Source organism: Octopus sinensis, linkage group LG10 (assembly GCF_006345805.1).
Source record: "Octopus sinensis linkage group LG10, ASM634580v1, whole genome shotgun sequence".
In the NCBI taxonomy this organism is placed as follows: domain Eukaryota; kingdom Metazoa; phylum Mollusca; class Cephalopoda; order Octopoda; family Octopodidae; genus Octopus; species Octopus sinensis.
In genome coordinates, this window is record NC_043006.1 from 9003009 (window position 1) to 9019709 (window position 16701).

At 31.9% G+C, this 16701-nt stretch overlaps 1 protein-coding gene across 3 annotated transcripts in view; it reads right to left on the reverse strand.

Moving 5' to 3' along the window:
- LOC115216667 (gamma-aminobutyric acid receptor subunit alpha-5-like) overlaps window positions 1-16701 on the reverse strand; it is a 741237-nt gene that overhangs the window by 506350 nt on the left and 218186 nt on the right. The gene's annotated exons all lie outside the window — the stretch shown is intronic.

Consider the following 16701-nt stretch of genomic DNA (forward strand, 5'->3'; position numbering starts at 1 on the left):
TGATGATGATGATAATAATAATAATAACAAAAATAATTATATGTAAGTTTGAATGTTTAGGAAGTATGTTTCGCAAACATAATGTTTGGATTAATCGCTCTACGTATGCCATGGGAATTTAGTACTTAGAAATGTGTTTAATACTACAGGATGATTAAAATCAGCAAATCGAAGGCATATCTTTGTCATATAATTGGACACATCTGTATCTGACGGGATTCTAAATTAAAGATACAATATTCAGCCGAATTGCGTGCTAGCTTTCCGTTATTGGAGTGAAGACAAAAATGTTAACTTGGCCGAACTGAGTAATTTCTGATTTCTCGTTATTTTCTCGCTACCTGTGTGAAACCATCAAATTACAAGTACTGGTATCATCATTTTGTACTGTTGCATCATCTTTAGGATATAAAAGGTGTGGTCAGCGTAATTGTTTTCAAGTTGAGAGAGTTGGAAACATAGGTAACAGCTTTACTCTCTTACTCTTTTACTTGTCTCAGTCATTTGACTGCGGCCATGCTGGAGCACCGCCTTTTAGTCGAGCAAATCGACCGCGGGACTTATTCTTTTGTAAGCCCAGTACTTATTCTATCGTTCTCTTTTGCCGAACCGCTAAGTGACGGGGACGTAAACACACCAGCATCGGTTGTCAAGCAATGCTAGGGGGACAAACACACACACACAAACACACACACATACACACATATACATATATATATAAATATATACGACAGGCTTCTTTCAGTTTCCGTCTACCAAATCTACTCACAAGGCATTGGTCGGCCCGGGGCTATAGCAGAAGTCACTTGCCCAAGATGCCACGTAGTGGGACTGAACCCGAAACCATGTTGTTGGTTACCAAGCTACTTACCACACAGCCACTCCTGCGCCTACTTTTTTTTTCTAGAAATGTTCCCTAAAATTTGATGCGATTGTAAGTTAAGTTGCTAGTAAAATATCTCTATAGTTTTGGAGGCTCAACAATCAATATTCTTTTCTCTGTTGGATTTCAAGTCAGTGTTTCTGATAGTAGTTTCTTCATTTGACAATTTTTAGTTTTCAAAAAATTGTCCATTCCGGGGTAAAATGAGTAAAGTTTAACTTCAATAATGTTTTCCTTTTAACTGAATGGTGTGTAAATATATCGACAGAGCTCCACTCCAGCAGATCGAGATGAAGCTACAGAAAACATTTTACGTTTAATTTTTACATTTACCCGGGTTCTGTTAATCTCATATCATATGATATTTGACGAACATGCTTTGGTGTATTTCTGATCTTTCACGTGTCTCAGGATAGATATTGATATGTAAGGGTCTTTTTCTTTCCAAATGTAATTCTGGAGCTGCGAAGATGAACATTTACCTCATCTTGTCTTACTAATTATTTCCCAGCTAAACTTCACTTTAATGTGCCCAAAGAGAAGTGTGATATTTTTCTGAAATATTGTCCTCAGTATGATATATAGATCTAATCAACCAAGACAAGGTAATTGGCTTAGTTGGATATACTTACAAAAAAATACAGTATATAAAAATACAGTTACATAAAAATACAGTAAATTTTCCCCTTTCCTACCCCACTCCATATTAAAGGTTACTTATGTTAACTGAGACTTTTCTACGACTCTTTAACCATTTCATAACTGATTGTGAGATTCTAATTGCCACTTAATGCAAATCAAAGGCCTGAAGAGATGCAAATTATGAGTGTAGGAATCGCAAGTATCGTAATATAAATACGTAATATATATATCATAGCTCCAGGAAGGTGATATATTGAGCCAAGCTGTGGCTAGTGTATAATCCTAACTTTACTTTTGCAATATATAGTGTAACAATCGTCATTCGTTTTATGTATTGAACGGTACGAGATTTAACAGTAAGATTTAATGTAGCTTAGACATTGGAATATATGTAATACATCTCAATATGTAAGTAGCAATAAACATTGGATCTTATATATTCATGTGTCAGCATCTTAGTGAATGTGCGTGCGTATGTATGGATGTATGCAAATACGCTAAGCTGAAATGTTTAAATGATAATTTCAATGAAAATGTGTACAGAGAGAGATATATTCCTTTGGGGACTATACAATCTATAAAAGAAGATGTGACTTTTAGGGAATGATGTATCAAACGTGACTAAAGTTACAAGAATCCGACGCCAAAATCGAAGAGTATTCAATGCAATGAATACTCTATCATTGGAACAAGATATCTGCCAATATCACTTTGTATGATGTATCCGTATCACTATTGATCGATTTAATCTGTTTGTGTCTCAAAGATTGATTTGAACAGATATGATATTTTATATCTAATATCTTTAATGTATTTGCTAATTTACATTGATGAAATGCTATATATTACTGTACATAATTTAGGTATCGTAACAACAAAACAATGAATATAAGTGGTTACACTAAAAATGAAAATCTTTTGGTTAATGATTAAATCTGTACTAGAAATGGAGGTGTGCTGTTCACTGTAGAAATGCACCACAACTACTTTGACAGAGACAGTGTACGAACGGTCCACTCACAAACCATTTCTGCCTTCGCCCAGATCAAGAAAGCCGCAGAATATTGTATTGGGGAGATGCTCCATTTAGATTTGAGACTAGCAACGTTTTTACTCTCCTAACGTATTCGTTTCTCACATCCTCTTTCATTTCTTTGCAAGTTTGACTCCCTCTGACTCCATTACGTCTAAGAGTCATCTTCATTCATACTCGCAACGATTTCTTATTTGTTAATTTAATCTCTAGTAGTGGCAGCAGCAACAGTAGCAGTACCAGTAGTATCACCAGCAACAGTAGTAGTAGTAGTAGTAGTAGTAGTAGTAGTAGTAGTAGTAGTAGTAGTAGTGGTGGTGGTGGTGACAGCAGCAGCAGTGGTAGCAGCAGTAGTAATAGTAGCGGCAGCAGCAGCAGCAGTAGTAGTAGTAGTAGTAGTAGTAGTAGTAGTAGTAGTAAGTGCGGCTCATGTAATAATTTCTTTGTTTTGAAGCGGTATGGGATACGATCGGTCAAAAAGAGTTTAAATGTATACTAATAATAGCGTCGAACAATAGCAACAGTGACCTTGACCTTAAGAAAAATTAAGGAAGGGCCGACTTACTCTGTTCTGTATTATTTGTGAATTGAGAAGTTGTGTTCGACCAGAAAGAACCTATTATTATTATTATTATCATTATTATTTTTCCCCACGTGCATTTCCGTTATTGCAATAAAAAGTAAGTTTGGGATCTTTTCAATTCTGAAGCCAGTTTTTTCAAATTTTTCCTACTGAACCAAACAATTTGAAACTTCGTATACTGGTAGAATGTGTCAAAAGTAAACTTAATTGTAAACCAGAATGAAAACGGAATTGTAACTTCTAAGTTTAACGTTGTTTAATAATTAGAATTTTAACCAATGATATTCCGTCATTCGGCTTTATTTTATTTACTCCGTCTCGACCACCAATTTGGTGACGTATTAAACATATTAAATGTAAACAAGCCGCATGTCTCCGTGAAATCTCCTTCTAATTATTTAACGTACTCATGTTTCCAGGATCCTATAGTCAGCCACCTTCTAATAACAATATTTAAAACTAGTTAATAAGCCACATGTATTAAATTGAAAATGTTTCCATTCTGTTATTACTTGCTTTCGTTTGCTATTAAGAAGTGGCATCTCAGTGACGAGGCTTCTAACAAGATTTCGTTTCTAAGCTAATGCGTTTCATTTCACTTATTGTATTTATTTGTGCAAAAGGCAAGAAATTTAATATTAAAAAAGCAAAGAGCTGGCAGAAACGTTAGCACACCGGGCGAAATGCGTAGCCGTATTTCGTCTGCCGTTACGTTCTGTGTTTGTTTACAGTTTTCCGAACGTTAGTACGTCACAAAAGCGCTTTCTACGTCACACTAATAGAATGCAGTCAAGTTTTACACATGAAAACAAACAATCTGATTGGTTAAATTCGCAGTTTTAATCTACGATTAAAGTCATAAAATAGATTTTTCTCAAATAAACTAGTTCCAACCTGTGTCTTGTTTTGCTAGACTCTATCAGCATACGAAGTTTCAGAATATTTAGTTAAGTAGAAAGATCTGTGGTCCTGGCTTCAGAATTGAAAAGATCCTAAGTTTGCATATTTCGGGTAGCTAAGGATAAATATAAGTATAATATTGTAGAAATTGAAGTTGACTTTTCTAGAGATGTTCGTTTGTATGTCCAGTAAGAGAAAACAGTTGTGTTTTTGCAATAAAAAGGAAATAAAAAGGATGCTTACATCTTTGAATACTCAGGGAGAGAGGAAGAAAAGACAAGAAAAGTCAAAGTTTCACAGAAAGTTTCGATATTCACCAAAGATGGCATTTTGTATGTCATACACACAAAGAAAACTAATGTTTTTAAAATAGGGAGAGAGGAAATGTCGACTATTCACAGCAGTTGTGGATATTAAAGATTTTAAAGCGGATCGTTTGTGTATTTGGAACCTGTAGATATATAAATTTGTAAAATTGTAACTTTCTTAACTTATTTTGAAGGGAATTTTAAATACTTATAGGGTATTGCAGATATTCCAGTCTTCGAAAAATATTTTTTCTCTCGTTGTCCTGCTGGGTCATATTAGGGTTTCTATGGCTGTCGGCTAATGAATGTATCATTATTATTGAGTGAGAGAACAGTGTATGCCATCGAAGTGACACTGGGGTAAAATAAATGAGGCCCAGTATACCTATCATGACTACCCGTCTGATAAGGGTACACCAGGCACATGCATCACAACCATATGTGCGTGACATGGTGATCTCATAGCAAGATAAACAGCACATGACCTTGCAGGTGGGGCCCAGTTAGAATTTTCTACTGGTCGAGTAACCCATCCCACACAAAAGGTCCCTGAATAAGGGTTGTTTAAGGATGTTGAACGAAACACACATGTTTCCAGAGGTGAATTATCCAAATGCCAAAGAATTCCTCTCAACACATAGCTATGATACTCCCCCACTACTTCTGCTCATGATCAGAGATGAACGTATCGTCAGGCACGAAGGGACACGCTCAACTGGTTAAGGTCAAACAACTGACAAGCAAATCTGTGGTATTGAGCAGATTATTGGCTGTAGCCCATCTTTTATACCAAGACAAAACAATGTACATGATAACACTTCCAATCAGTTAAGATCATGAGCCACGAGAGTCACTGCCTGGTTACTATTATTATTATTATATTATTATTATTATTATTATTATTCAGTAGTTTTATTTTTATAGCGTGCTTTCACTTCACTACCGAGCGCAGCTCTGTGTGCCTTGGGTATGTGCTGTGATTTGTTGTGATTCTCTGATGGTTATCGTATGGAAAGTGTACTGCGTAGGATGTGTGCAGTGCCTAGTAGTGCAATTTTCTATATGTTATATGTGTTTGTAAGTCCTGGTGTTTTTGTTATGTATTTGTCTGAATACTTTTTTTATCATGCCTAATGCACCTACTATGATAGGGATTATGTCTGTTTTCAGATTCCACATTCTGGTTATCTCTATTTCCAGGTCTTTGTATTTTTGAGAGTTTCTCCATTTCTTTTAGAGACACGTTGTCATCTGCCGGTATTGATACATCAATTAGAAAGCATTTTTTTGTTCATGATCTCTGACAACTATATCTGGCCCGTTGGCCTTAATTTCCCTATCTGTGTGTATCGGCATATCCCAGAGTATGGTTGCTTTCTCGTTTTCTGTGACCTTTTCTGGTGTATGCCTATACCATCTTTTTTCTGTTGTTATTCCATAATGTTGGCATAGCTTCCAATGTATGTAGGTTCCAACTCTGTCATGTCTGTGAATATATTCCTGCTTAGCCAGGACTGGGCAGCTAGAGATTATATGATTTATTGTTTCTTGTCCATCTCCACATATTCTGCAGTTACTTGTTATATTTCTTTTCCTTACATGTTTTTGGTAATTTCTGGTGGGGAGGCTTTGGTCTTGTGCTGCAATTAAAAATCCCTTTGTCTCTGCTTTGAGTCCTGAGCTTCTCAACCATTGCTGGGATTTTTCTATGTCTATTTCTTTTGCGTTTAGTTTAGTCCAGTATTTACCATGAAGGGGCTTTTCTTGCCATCGTTTTATCATGGTTCGTTGCTGTTCTATTTTTAGTTTGGATTCCATTTGTTTTATAGCTTTTGTTGTTTCTTCATCTTCTTCTTCTTCATTTCTTCTTCTTCTTCTTCTTCTTCTTCTTCTTCTTCATATTTATTAGGTGGTATGATTTCTTGTTTGTATTTGTCAGCTTCCTTAAATACTGAGAACAGTTTTTTGTTTTGCTCGTGTTTTGCCGCTATTTGTATCAGTTTTCCTTCCTTCTGAAGTAAATATTTTTGCAGTCCTATGGTAGTTAATTTATAGTAGTTTTCCAGTTGTATAAGGTCTCTACCACCTTCTATAGGTTGTATATATAGTCTTTCTATGTCAGATTTTGGGTGATGCATCCTAGATCCTGTCATTATTTTTCTTGTTTTCCTATCTATTTTGGTCAGTTCATTTCGTGTCCAGTTAAGGATATTGTAGCTGTAACTTATAACTGGGACAGCTAAAGTGTTAATACATATTATCTTGTTTTTAGCATTGAGCTCTGTTTTTAGTATTGATCTAACTCGTCTATAATATTCTTTTTTTATTTTCTCTTTCATTTGTGTGTTGTGTCTTATCTAGTTCATGGATTCCTAAGTATTTGTAAGTTTGGCTTTGGTCTAATTCTTTTATTTCATTGGTTTTATCTAGTGTGATGTTGTTACTCTAAACTAGTTTTCCTCTTTTCATGGTTACTTTGGCGCATTTTTCTAATCCAAATTTCATATCTATTTCTTTGGTATATCCATGAACTGTCTTTAATAGTGTTTCCAGCTGTTTGTCATTTGCAGCTTATAGTTTTAGGTCATCCATATATAAAAGATGGCTGATCGTTTTGCCGTAACATTTATATCCGCATCCAGTTCTATTTAGTATATCAAATAGAGGTGACAGTGCCAAGCAGAAAAGGAGTGGAGAGAGCGTGTCTCCCTGGAATATTCCTCTTCTAATGGGGATGTCTTTGGTTTTCATGAGTCCCTCTTTTGTTTGGAGGTGTAAGTCTGTTTGCCATTTACTCATAGAGTGCTCTATGAATTTTATGATTGTTGGTGCTACTTTGTTAATGGCTAGTGTTTCGAGGATCCATGTGTGGGGGGTGCTATCAAACGCCTTTTTGTAGTCAATCCAGGCCATACTGAGGCCTTTCTTCTTTCTGTGGCTGTCTTCATTAGTTGATCTTTACAGCCATATGAGCCTTTGCGGCATCCTTTCTGCTCTTCTGGGAACAGTTTCTTTTCGTCCAGGTGCTTGTTCAACCTTTGCGATATCACTACAGTAAATGCCTTGGACATTGTAGGGAGGCAGGTCATTGGTGTGTAGTTTTCTGGTTTTGCTATCTCATTTGATTTGGGAATTAAGATGGTTTTCCCCTTCGTGAGCCATTCATGCATTGTCTCTGGCTCTGCGAGTATGTTGTTAAAGTTTTCAGCCAGCTTTTTGTGCATTCCTGTTAGATATTTCAACCAGAAGTTGGGGATCTTATTATTATTATTATTATTATTATTTTATTATTATTATTATTATTATTATTATTATCATTATTATTATTATTATTACTATTATCATTATTATTTCAAACACGTACACAAGCATATAGACATGCGCGCGTTCATGAATCAGTCATAATTCCGTTGACATCCACGCCTTTCAGATTCTGAATCCATGTGGGGTATTTTTTTAATTCTGGGAGTTTTATTTTTATTTATATATGTCTATATGTCTCTAACTGTAATTGGTGATAGCTCCTCTAGCATATAACCCACTGCCGAATGCAAATAATTACATGCAATTAGTTGGTAATGTTCTTTAATCGTAATAAATTCAAATTACTTCGGTGTTCGAAGCATTTGAACGGATCAATTCAACTTACAGGTCAAATGTTATCAGTTGAAATTCCATTTATAACTTCATATATTTTAATTCTTGTAATATATCTTTAATTAACAGCGCTTACATCTAAACAAGACAATTCAAACAATTACAAAATCATTATTATTATTATTATTAATATTATTATTATTATTATTATTATTATTATTATTATTATTATTATTATTATTATTATTATTATTATTATAATTATTATTATTATTATCATTATTATTATTATTCATTTTTGTCTGACCAGTGCTTTCGCGACTTAAAAAAAACTATTCAATTACTACTAATTTGTTTTATTGCAATTACAGGCTAAAATTTGACTCGCATCATTATTTTCAATTTCCTAAACTTCTTTCCAATACCAAAATAAATCTTCGATCTATTAAATCTCTAATTATTAGAATTCGTCCTCATTACTATCATTAGCGAACATATTCAATATAAATCAATTATATATATATACATATACATACATACATATATATATATATATATATATATATATATATATAATATATATATATATATATATATATATATATATATATATATATATATATATATATATATATATATATATCTGCTTCTGTGTATGTGTTTGATACATAAACATACGCACACGCATATACACACATACACGCATATATATGTACTTGTGCTACACGTCTGTGATTTGAAAAGAACTATGAATTATAAATTATTTTAATACATTGATAAACATTTCGCAGCAGCTATTACGCTCGGAGGTTATATCAAACGAAATTCAATCCGCGGACTCATTAATTATTGACCTCAAAATCAAAAGTATATTATAATTATATACTTGCACATATTATACACATCTCTCTCCCTCTCTCTCTCTCTGTCTCTATCTATCTATCTATCTATCGTCGTATATATATATATATATATATATATATATTATATATATTATATATATATATATATATATATATATATATATTGCACTTGATGGATAGGTCTCATGTCTAGTAATGGAAATTTTCAGAGTGTTGTATCCTACATATAATCGTTTCGTTTAGGTATGGATTACTTTAAAATTATATTGCATATCCTTATTCCATAAAATTCCAAACGAGGTTCCATTGAGCTGTGTCAGATGTTATATGACAGATATTCTTTCAACGAAATCTCATTTAGGCTAACGAAGAGAAACAACATGTTAACTTTGCGCCAGGAAAATATGTTGCATCATTAATTGTTGCTAAATCGGATTTCCTCTTCATAACTGAATGTTAGCATTGAGCGAAGATAACAGAATAGACAGTTTCTCACTCTGTGTCTGATTCTCTCTAAGGATGAGATATTTTACCACAGCTATTAGAACGGTGTTATCGAATATGCATTGAAAATTATCACCAGAAAACTAAGAATATTCCCAAAATAGTTCACTTGTACTTGTCTACTTTGTTCTAGAGGAAGGCTATATCAATTTAGTGAGCAATATACTGAAAGTCTTTTGAACTTCAGTATATTAACTGCTACCATATCAATCATATCAAATATTTTATTATTTCATTTAATTATTCTTCTTCCATAATAAAAGGCATTTTCTAATTCATCATCGACAGAAAATCTAGCAATGCATCTATATACAAACATTCACATAGATTGATATACATATGTGGGTGTGTGTGTGTATGTGTGTGTTTTTGTGTGTATGTGTGTGTGTGTGTATTTTTGTGTGTGTGTGAGTGTGTGTGCAGAATTGTTTGTAATTTTTTTTTTTGCTTACTTTTGCATGAAGTTAGTTATGTGTGTATGCGAATACTAATTAATATTTTCAAACAATAGAATATAAAAGTCAGCAGAATGAAATATTAGATAAAAATTTTTATCATTCTATTTAGAGTTGTCCATATATTAAATATACAATCCGGAAATAAAGCTTTCCATCATTATGACGGTTAATACAATAATAAATGGGGAACAATTGAATAATATATTTTGTTATAAACAATGCTTGGAGGATATTATATATTATCTTTAAAAGAATGAAAGTATACACTAACATTTCTGAAGCATAAATTTATATCCTAAATAATTAGAATTGTATGAATTATTTCATGAGATCATATCCACTATTATGGTTTTATATATGTGATAGGAACAAAATAAAATTAATTTATCATCACTCACAATAGCAACAACAATTTTACAATATAAATATATATATATATATATATATATATATATATATATATATATATATATATATTTGTGTTTGTGTATGTATGTAATATGTATGTATATATGCATGTATATATATATATATATATATATATATATATATATATATATATATATAATATATATATATATATGTATATATATGTAGGTATGTATTTATGCCTCTATTTTGCTATGCACATACAGTTATAAATAAGAATAAATTCGTACTCTGTATGTAAATGTATGCATGTTCATATGAATGTATGTCTGTTTAGCATTATTGTTACTATAAACTCATTAATTATAATGTCATATTACATGATATAAAAACTAGCAATAGGCCAAAATAAGCAAGGTATTACAATAGTTCAAAATGGCGTATTCGGCCGTCCGTTTCTGTTGTAATTAGGTAACAAAATTATGTTGATTTCTGTTGTTACTGCTTTAGTAAGTTGTACTGTTGTGTCTGTAACGTTCCCTATGAAGATAGGTCCTATCACATATCGTCATATACTTTAGGAAATTATTAGAGTTATGCGTACGGGATGTCGAGAAAACATAACTATATGAAATGTTTAGTCCAGTAAAAGAAACGTGATCATCGGAATTACTAATTAGTAATTTATGATACCAATCGTATAATGTTCAGAAAAATACGTTTTACAGTGAATCACAATAGAACGGTTATTGAAAACCTCATATACGGTGTACCTGACTTAACTACAGAGTCCAATTTTATATTAACTGAAAATTTATTGCTTTACAAAAATTAAAATGCTCTGATAATCACATTACTAAGCAAGGTTACTTACGGGATTATTTGCTGGCTATAAAAACCAATAACGAAGACCATAAATCTTATGAACTTCAGTAAATTGCATATATGCATCCACACACAGACAAGCACACACTCACATACGATATTTTTATGTAATTATGGTAAATATAACTTTTAGTTTTATTTTCATGTTTTATAGAAATCTATATTTTATTTTAGCTGATATGAAAGTTCTCGGTAAGTGTAATCTATCCATGTTATTTATATGCAAAATTTACTGTAGAGAAAAAAGTACTAAGTTAAAAACCGGCGAAATTCGACTCACATACTAGCTTTGCCCTGATAAAGGCAGGTGGGACTTTCTGCCTTACAGTGGGTGCATTGGGCATTTTTGCATTAAAAGAAATTATATTAGTCATGGTTTTACTATACATATTTTCAGATTCTCTATTTACTATATAGTTGATATATTCTCATACCTCTTCTTCTTGCTAGCTCTCTTTAATATACATATATGGAGTTGATTTATTGATTCTATAAAAAAATTAGTATTACATTCATATTCACTATTATTATTATTTTTTAGAATGAACTTTCGCTCTTTCTTTTATTTCGCGTTCGTATTATGCACTTTGTTTCAATATAAAATTTTATATACACCGAAGATATAGGATCTAATATTTTTTTTTAGAATTAGAATTACATTTTTCATGATGCTAAAAGTAACTACTAATTTTAAAGGAAATAAATATACAGGTACGTTTTATTTCACTCAAATATTTTAAGCAAAGGAGTATTTCTCACTTTAATTCTATTACCTAGAAAAATGTGGATTATAATGAAAAATGCGGGCGTATGCATGTTAATATTCTTACGTCATTACATAAAAAAAAACAACGGAACAAGATTTCTGCATTATAATTAGCCTAATTCGTCACCTCGAAAAGAAACTAAAAAATACTTCAAATTAAAATTCTACTCTACTTAAAACTCAAAATAAGATATATTAGGTAAATTGGAGATAATTCATTTTATTATGAGAATATAGAAAAACAAGTAAATGTTTAAAACCATGGCACAAAATAATCAGAAATAAATTGAAGCATTTTTTTAAAAATCGTGTCTTTTGAATTATACTATTGAAATAACCATTGTATTTACTTGAATCAAGTAAAAACAATAAAATATGAAGTTGTAAATATTGCCCAAGATTTCTCTTTTCTCTTGAATTGAAATCCCATTACAAAAAAAAAGAAAACATTCCAGTAGAATAGTTTCAAATCAATCAACCATATGCTCAGTCAATTCTTCCACACGAAAAAGAAATCTGGCAAATAAATGATAAATAAAATTTATTAGTCAGCGTTAATATATTAGAATTATCCTAATTCATCTTTGACTGATTCGTTATTTCACCCAATTTGTCAGTTTCAATTTTCTCCTAGGAATGACTAATAAGGCGAATTCTAATGTATTTTTTCTTAAATTAATTTAATCTTATTTCACTGTTACAATACGGTATTTCTTCCAACTGTTAAACATTGAGCAGTATATCTGACAAACTAGAAGTGGGGTACTACTCCTTGGAAATCCGCCGGCCTAATGGTTTTCCTTCAATGCAGAACTAATAATCAAGACTATTTAATCATTTTATCTGAGCAAATTTATCCAATAGTTGCGGAACTATTTCCAGAGGGTACGCAATCTTTCAGGATGATAATGCACCAATTCACTGATTTAACGTTGTTACTGTATAGCATGAGGAACATTCTAGTGAAGTTCAACATCTTATCTGGCCACCATAGCCTACAGATCTCAATATTATTGAACATTTATCGTGCATGTTAGAAAAACATGTAAGGAGTGAATAACTTCCACCATCACTAATACAAGAATGGAGAGTGTTTTAGCTGAGGAATGGAGAAAATTCATTTGGAAACAATTCAAAATGTGTACGAGTCCATACCTCATAGAATTTAAGCTGTAATTACTATCAAAGTTGGTCCTACTCCACATTAAAATAGATTTGTTTGAAATTTTAACGTCTTTTCATTATGTTGTCCAAACCCTGCATATACATACATACATACATACATACACACAGACACACACAGACACACACATGTATATATATATATATATATATATACATATACATATACATATCCCTTTATATATATGTATGTATATATGTATATATACATACATATATACATATATATATATATATATATATATATATATATATATATATATATATATATATATATATATATATATATATATATGGAAAGGTCAATGCTTGGTATCTCGTTGAGAAAGCACATCAGTAGCGAGATTATCAGAAAGAAGTCCGGCGTGAGAGATGTCATTGCAGAGTATACACGCAGCAAGTATAGAAGGGCTGAACACGTCGACCGGCTCACCGATAATCCGTGGACGCACGCAGCTGTCTAGTGGTACCCGCGCGAGCGGCAAAGACCGCCCGGAAGACCTCCACGACGGTGGAGATACGATTTCAGGAGAACGATTGGGATCACATGGATGAGAAAGGCGCGATCCAGAGAGGAGTGGAAAGCGTCCTGTGACCAGCGGTGTCAAATGGACGCCTGACGGACTGGTCGGTCAAGGTGATCAAGGTGATAAATTTATATATATACATATATTTATACATATGCATATACATATATACATATTATGCATATATAAAACCCCTCTACATTGAAAAAAATTTAGAAGATTAATTTGCACGAGGCTATATATACATGTCATGCAAATGTGAATATTTATTTAATACAGTTTTGGTGCTGCCAGTGGCCGGTTCGTAACTCATGGCAACGATCCATATCATAGAAAGAATGATAGTTATTAGTAAAAGCGTATTACCCATTAATAATCTTATTATACGTCAATCGTACAATCTATACCGGATCTAGAGATATAGTTATGAAGTTAGTTCGCAATCTTATATTTTTAATGGTTGTAAACGTTGGCGTTGGGTATTTGACCTTCCTACCACATCTAAGTGGAAGTTAACGCTTTCTGATTTCAAGAGTTCTGTGACTTGAAAATAAAATCCTTACTCTGTCATACCTTTTACATTCCTTGTAAATCAAGGCCTATCCTTAGTTTGAATGACTTAACAAAAACAGATTAACCCCAACAAGTCTTGGACAGAAATCTGAAGAATGTCGAATACAAACTTGTGATATATTTGTACTACATTCTACATAGTAATTCAAATTAGGAATCAAAACCAAAATATAACTTCGAGTCGGTTTCGATTTTCCTTCGTATCCATTCCGTTCGTATAGGTAATATTCCCAAAGAGATATTACACTCCAAAACATTCAAGTTTCTTTTCACCCTAATAACTACAGTCCGTTTTATTATTCCTTATCGAAAGTAAACAATAAGGCTAAGCAATATTGTATGATTGCTTGTAGGAAAACAAATTCATACAGAATAAGATTTTTATCCAATAGCAAGTGATATTGTTTTAATATGATGCCAGGGCTTTTGATGGATATGTCTTAAGCTTCGTTGCTCATTGTATACGAGTTTGTGTAGAGATACGACACTAAAAATGAATATATTTTCACACAATATATCGTAATCTCATAGAAAATATAAAAGATAATTGCCATGTATGCAAAAGTTCTGACAAAGAAAATTACAACATCCAAACAAACGCTTTTTATTCCTTACAACTGTTTAATAATATGTCCATAAGGTAATAAAATATTCTATATTTCAATAGGGTGAAGAAAGCACCCCGATTCATAGCGTTGCCCTGGACACGCTTCAGACACGAATGTAAACAATGGCAGTAAGAGTTAAATGTTATTAAAAATTCTGTAACTTGAGTAGACTCTTTTTTCTGCTTTTTATATTTAAGGTTGGAATTTATGACCTCGGTGCCAGCAGTTATTAAATATATTTCTTTTGACGTTTATTTATTTATTTTTTCTTGAGAAATTGTCAGAAATAAATAGTTTCTTGAGAGTAATATGTACAGCATAGAATTTTTCTGAAATAATTCGTTATGAAATATCAAAATTACGATGGCAAAATTTTGCTTGTGTATATATTTCATTACAAGTTATTTGTAAATGAAGATTATTATGACAGAATATAGTGATTACATAACACAAGTGTATAATAAAGGGCGGAGGGCCAGATACCAAGAGGTAATATTCAGACTCAACTTGACGCAAACTATATATCTGATTTCCCAATTTCCTATATTTCTACTCCTATAAAATGTTAGATTATATCTGTTTAATAAAGGGAAAAGGGAAAACATATACGAAAAATATATTACCTATACACCGAAAACATTATATCAAACAAACGTTATCGATAACAAAGAATGGAAGGATTTATATGCTTATAGCTCGCAAATAGTATATATATATATATATATATATATATATATATATATATAAATAGATAGAGTGATATATAGATATAAATGGATAAATAGATAGAGATAGAGATATTTATGCACTGACACACACACACACACACACATATATATATATATACGTAGATAAATGCATATTCATATATATATATACATATATATATATATGTATATATATATATAAATATATAATATATATATATATATATATATATATATATATATATATATATATATATATATATATATATATACATGCATACATACATATATACATACACATATATATGTGTGTGTATGTGTTTTTTAATTAAAGAGTGCGTTGGTAGTCTCTTTAACATTTTACGTTACCAGTGTTTGTATATTGAATTTAAAAGGCGGCGTCTATAAAACATATTGCCGAAAATACCTGTTTTCATTTTATCGATCTCGATATGTGTCAATATAAAATTTAGGTAATATGCCTCAGTAGGAACTACAGTTTTTTTCCAGACCTTTTGGAGCCAAACGACATTTAGCATGACATATCATTTAAAGTACATGACCACCTCGTTCATATTGTTTAATTTAAGCTTCCTATGTTATGCAAAGAATCTGTAAACACACACACACAAACACACACACGCACACATCCACATATGTATAGATGTGCTTGTATTTGTTCGTGCTTGTGCGTGTGGTGAGTGTAATTCATCCTTACTGCTTGACCACCACATTTACGTGAATCCTGCCCTGGACCTGTTTAAGAAACCCAGAGCATATGAAAGGCAGCGTGCAGTGCATTTCCTATCTGTATAAATGATAAAATATTACTAAAATAGTTCTGCCATTGTGTCTCTCTGTGTCGCTTTCAGTAAACTTATATCACAAAGCAACACAGGCAATAACACATTGCTATATTGGAAGTACCGCGTTAAGCATAATAGAATATTCTATATAAATAACTTTTACAAAACAGCTTGATCCATATATTTATATAGGTTCAATGATAACTTGCTGTATGTCTCAAGATTCATTCTAAAACAAAGCTATGTTCGATAGAAGCAAAGAAGCCTTTGTAAAATATATTTGGTTTTACATCTGAAGTTTATTGCGTTTAAGCCGAAACATAGACGCATATATATACATACCGCCTTGCTAGCAATGTAACCATCACAGTGATGAGATAACAGCGTTATACTATACACTTATTGCCAAAGTGTATAGTATGATGAATTACTTCGAGAGTTTTACCTGAAGACATATTTTCACAATAAATAAAGATCAGTTGAATATAACATAGTAATTCAAATTAG